The sequence below is a fragment of the Montipora foliosa genome, chromosome 3, assembly GCF_036669935.1.
Source record: "Montipora foliosa isolate CH-2021 chromosome 3, ASM3666993v2, whole genome shotgun sequence".
Taxonomy (NCBI): domain Eukaryota; kingdom Metazoa; phylum Cnidaria; class Anthozoa; order Scleractinia; family Acroporidae; genus Montipora; species Montipora foliosa.
This window is the reverse complement of record NC_090871.1, coordinates 60,156,060-60,161,059: the sequence shown is the minus strand read 5'-3', so window position 1 is coordinate 60,161,059 and position 5,000 is coordinate 60,156,060. Positions and strand designations below refer to the sequence as shown.

Sequence of the window (5,000 nt, the reverse complement as noted above, 5' to 3'; positions counted from 1 at the left end):
CAAATTAAACTCATTTCCATTTGAACAGGAAAGGAACTTTATTTAAGTGTCTTGTCCTTCTAGCGCTGGAGCACTAATTGGGGACACTGTAAACTGAAATTAATAATTAACACAAATCAAGTCAAATGTTGGTTTTTGAGGAGAGGGGAAACCGGAGTACCTGGAGAAAACCTCTCGGTGCAGAGTAGAGAACCAAGAAACTCAACCCACATATGACGCCGGATCTGGGAACCGAACCCGAGCCACAATGGTGGGAGGCTAGTGCTCTCACCACTGCGCCATCTCTGCACTCGACGTCGACTCGTGTTGAAACGGAGGCAAACAACAACTCGGAAATGGACCATTGAATTGATTTGAACTGAATTTAACGAACAATACGGAGTTGTGAGCTATGTTGGCAGTCGTTACTTGGATTTGTAACCACGCGATGCAGTTCGAGTCAAAGACCCTCATTTCACCCTTGCTCACCATAGAGTCTCCAGTAGCTCAGGGATTAGAGCATCCGACTTGATCAAGGAGGGTCGTGGGTTCAAATCCCATCTGAAGCTCGGATTTTTTCCGAGTTTCCAATGGATGCAATTTTAACAACATATATTCAATATGGATGTGTCCGGTTCAATAACATTTTTACTCAAATGCGACGTCATTCCAATAATATGAACTAGATTGTTCATTAGGCAGAAACTGGGTAGAGTAATAAATGAAAATAAGAGGCTACTGGTAGCCTACACTTTGTTCGAAGGATTTTTTAGCTGATTTCCTTTTTAAGTTCACAATCTTTCAGTGTTTTTGTATGTTACAATATCTTGCTCAATATCTCAGTTTAATTCCGTAGTTCGAAGTCCATGGTCCACATTCCATCAATCAACCATAGAATAGGGAAGATATCTGTTTACAAACTTTCTTGTGCCAACCACAAAAACATAACCATTTGTTTCGACAGGAAATGAGGCTCTGATTGGCACATTAATGACAATGGTTGACGTCAATGATATCTTTCCTACAGTTGTTCACATTTAAAACTGTTGTTCACGGCATTGATTCCCATCAAAACCCATAAACGGATGCTTTACAAGTTTCTACGATGGTATTAAAAAAATGTTTCATACTTTTTCTTAAGAATACCGGGCGAATATTAGCTCGGTGAGATGTGTTAAATCCTGGTTCCCATATGATCAACGTCGCAGACGCAAATGGAAACATTTGTCCCCAGCGTCTTCGGCGATCTGCGGCACACGGTCTGGATGATCGGGGAAGTTGAATCTAGTTCTTCTCGACCGTTACAACGCTTCCGACCTCGCCAATTTTACAGCCGATTTCAGTGCAGTGCATAGACCCGGGTTTTTGAAACATGATTCGCCCGTGCATGATTCGCCCGTCGTGATTCGACTGCGAGGCTACCACAGCTCAGCAAATTTCGTAAATGATGAGAGATTTTAAGTGTAAACATAAGACTATTTTCGACGAAATTTAAGGTAAAAACCTCGGTAGCATTTATTTAAGATACATGTAAGTCACGATTTTCTGCTTTTATCGGCAAAAGCAGCGCAGATCGACGCGGTTTAACTAGACTGGCGCATCACGTCTCTTATTCAGCAGGTAAACCTCAATTACATGGTATTTTCACTGAATTCATCACAGGAGATAAAAATGAATACCAACACGCGTGAGAGGGCAGAAATTGTCCCTTGCAATAATTTATTTTCAAGCCATCATCAATCGCTGATGAGTGAAATATTACATTTCTTGATAGGACGGCGTTACACATTTTCGACTCGTGTTGAAACTTGAAGAGAAAATTAATTGAACAATTCGGGTACGGGGTAAAATACCTAATTGAGCATACGCTTTGCGGACATTGTAGTGTCATTTGTTGTCGTACTTTCGTGTCATTTGTTGTCGTATTTTGCCGAGATGTAGCTATTAAAAGTTGAAGCACAACTTGAAAATGCGAATGACAAAATGAAACTGACATGTTACTGTCGCGCCGCCGAAGTGATACAAATTGAGTCAACTCTGGCAATAACTAATAGTCATGAGGCTCAAAACTCAAAAAGGATACATACATATTGGAGGAAAATATAATTTGCCGTCGAAGAAATCCTTGCAGAACGTATTTCTCTGGTCAAATGTTGCTACTTTAAATGCAGTAACCCTTTTTGAGCTGATCGCAGCCGGCTAACTTTGTCATTTCCGTACTTTTCGCTTTTCTTCTGGCGTAAACGGTGTTCCAAAATTCCAGCAAAGCTGCTAATACACCATCGTCACCTATCTGTTAATGAAAGAATGCGAGCATGAGCGAGCTTTTGATCACAAAATATATTTTGTCGGCTATGATTACATCGGCAACCGCAAGAAATGCTACTGATTGTGCCGCCGGGCCTCAAATTGCCCCCTTTCCAAACGCTCAAGGTTGTTCTTCTGGTAGAAAACAATCCGTATGGCCACTTTTTGCTTTGCCATCCTTTATTTTACATATGCAGGCTCTGCCTCCCGCTTGTTATCGAAGAGTTTTACCGCCGTTTCCACGCTTCTTGTTAGAGTCATGTGATTATGGTCGAATCACGATGGGCGAATCATGCACGGGCGAATCATGTTTCAAAAACCCGGGTCTATACACTGCACTGAAATCGGCTGTAAGGTCATATGGAAATCAGGCTTTACCGAGTCATACGATAATCGGATATTTACAAGCAACGAAAACGCAAAAAGTCGTTTCCGGTCACGCACACAATTCGTCAATACATATTTCCCCTGTCACGTAGTCTTCCGTGGTTTGGTGGCCATCGCTATTGCCCTTGAATGAAGAGATACTTGCGAACTCAGACGTCCGTGTACAAGGGTTTTTTTTCAGCCCACTTCACGGACTGTTGTTTTCAGTCTGCGGTTGAAAAATTCTGATCACGTGATAACATTTTTTGTGGAAATACCGACCACGTGGCGCTAGTCCTTCGTTCTTCACATGGTCGAGAAAAGAAAATATCTGAAGAAAAGTTTCCACCTGCTTCTTATTTCCTCGGACAAGGCTTTTCCTGAGTTTCCCGTAATAGCTTCGGCCAGTTTCGTCAACATCGTTTCGCGTTTTTCTCTTTGGGGAGAGCAACAGAAAATAGTGTCACGAGATCAGTATTTTCGAAACCGCAGAGCCACAAAAAATGTTATCACCTGATCAGAATTTTTTAACCGTAGACTGAAATCAACGGCTCGTGAAATTGGCTGAAAAAAAGCCCTTGTCGACGGACGGACGTCTGAGATCGATAGTACCGAGTTCGAATCCTACTTTGGTTGCCTTTTCTAAAAAAGTGTGGGTCCCCCCTCCCCAACACACACACAAAAAAAGGTTGAGTCGAAGGAACAAATAAACTGTTATGAGCCCGTGGGAAGGATGGTCAGCTACAATAGTTGCTTGACAACAGGCCAAAAGTCAGTCCCCGGCAAGTATCACTTAGAGCCAGCGAGAAAAGGGACATCGAGGACAGAAGATAACTTTTCCCCCCAAAATGGAAGTGAAGAGTCTGAAGAGTGCGTCGAGATTTTGAAAACACCTTGAAGATCGCTTGAATTTTACTGAGCCGAGTTAGAATCAACTCTGATATTGGAAATAACCCAAAACTTGAAGATGTATAACTTCTATCACTTTCGGCAGAGTTTGTTTGACAATCATACTTCCCTAAAATTTACGGAAAAAAAAAGGAAGACCATGTTAAGTATTAAAAGTTATTGATCAGACCCGTCACGATTACCAGAATTTCCGGACGCCGGCAAGAAAAGCCACCTAGAAATTTCTACAGACCTGAAGTTGTCCTGGAACATTCGAGCAGCTGAATTATTTTTTAGGGCAGCTACAAACTCACTAAGGCCCGGTTCAGACGCCGTACTTCACATCAGCCGAATCGATTTAGACCGACGCAAATTGATTAATCCCGGCTGAATTGATTCAGACGCCGAACTTAATAGCTCCGACAGAAATTGACACAAGCGTACTATCACTGAAGGAAATTGCAAAGTTGTAATAACTACTGCATTCGATTCGGCTCATGTGAAGTACGGCGTTTGGATCAAAGCCGCTCCACAGCCGTGATTCCCGGCTAAGCCTTGCTTATAATAATTTTCCTGAAATTTAAAAAAATTTCCCGGAAAGTGAACTGTGACGCGACACGGATGATTTTACGAATAATTAATATATCTCGATTTTTGCCAGCTTCATCTCATTGAATTGTGTCAGATATTAGACAGAAAATGGCTTGTCTTACCTTACTGTCGCCTGCGCTGCTTTTGAATGATCTTCAAGTGAACTTTCGACCAGCTGTAACAGAGCTTATGAATTAAGAACCCGGAAAAAGCCGAATTCAGTCTTTTCGTCTACTTGGAATCTTTGATCATCTTTCTTGGAAAAGGTGCATTAATTTAGGTACCAGACTTCCGTTAAAGGACAAGCAGTCAAGATATTTAAAAAGCAAATATCAGTAAGAATCGGGTGACGACCGACCTTCGCACCAGGTTCTATAAACTGAGAAAAAGCCCGTGTTTTGTATTAAAACATGAAGCCCTTAACAAAATTGCTCGCAATAATTTTTAAAGTACAAAGTAAAGCAGTCATGCCTGTTTTTTCAGGAATCTTACGCAATGTTTCCTTGAAACCGAAGACAATAAGACCTGATTTTAATATACGTCGAATTTAATTGAGACGAATTTCATTTATATTAACTTCACCTGTGTCACGCCAATATTAAAGCTCGCATTTAAATATTAGTGAACAAGTGAACCGTGACGGCCATTTTTTTCCGCGGAAAGAAAACATGGCGCGCTTCAGGAATGATATTATTTTTTCCATGATTAGTTGGGAAAGATTGAAAAGGCAACAACGTCTCCATCGAATGATATTGTTAGCTGTGATCAGGAAACGATTATTGTTGCGAGTCGATTGTTCTCTGTTTTTTGCTGCATTCTTGTAAAACTACCGTGAGAATACGCATATTGAAAGGAAATGCAGTCACGTC

The 5,000-nt window shown here is 41.3% G+C and overlaps 1 protein-coding gene across 6 annotated transcripts in view; it reads right to left on the bottom strand.

The window, feature by feature from the left end:
- Positions 1-5,000, bottom strand: part of LOC137997842 (uncharacterized) — a 41,822-nt gene that overhangs the window by 16,830 nt on the left and 19,992 nt on the right. Inside the window, exon 1 of one of the 6 annotated variants that reach the window (XM_068844126.1) lies at positions 4,254-4,480. The exons of 2 other annotated variants lie outside the window; for them this stretch is intronic. The gene's annotated coding sequence lies outside the window, so the exon portion shown is untranslated. Of the gene's footprint in view, positions 1-2,066; positions 2,633-3,001; positions 3,059-3,793; positions 3,950-4,253; positions 4,481-5,000 lie in introns of those variants that run through there. 3 more of the 6 variants (XM_068844130.1, XM_068844131.1, XM_068844129.1) reach the window with 3 other exon arrangements.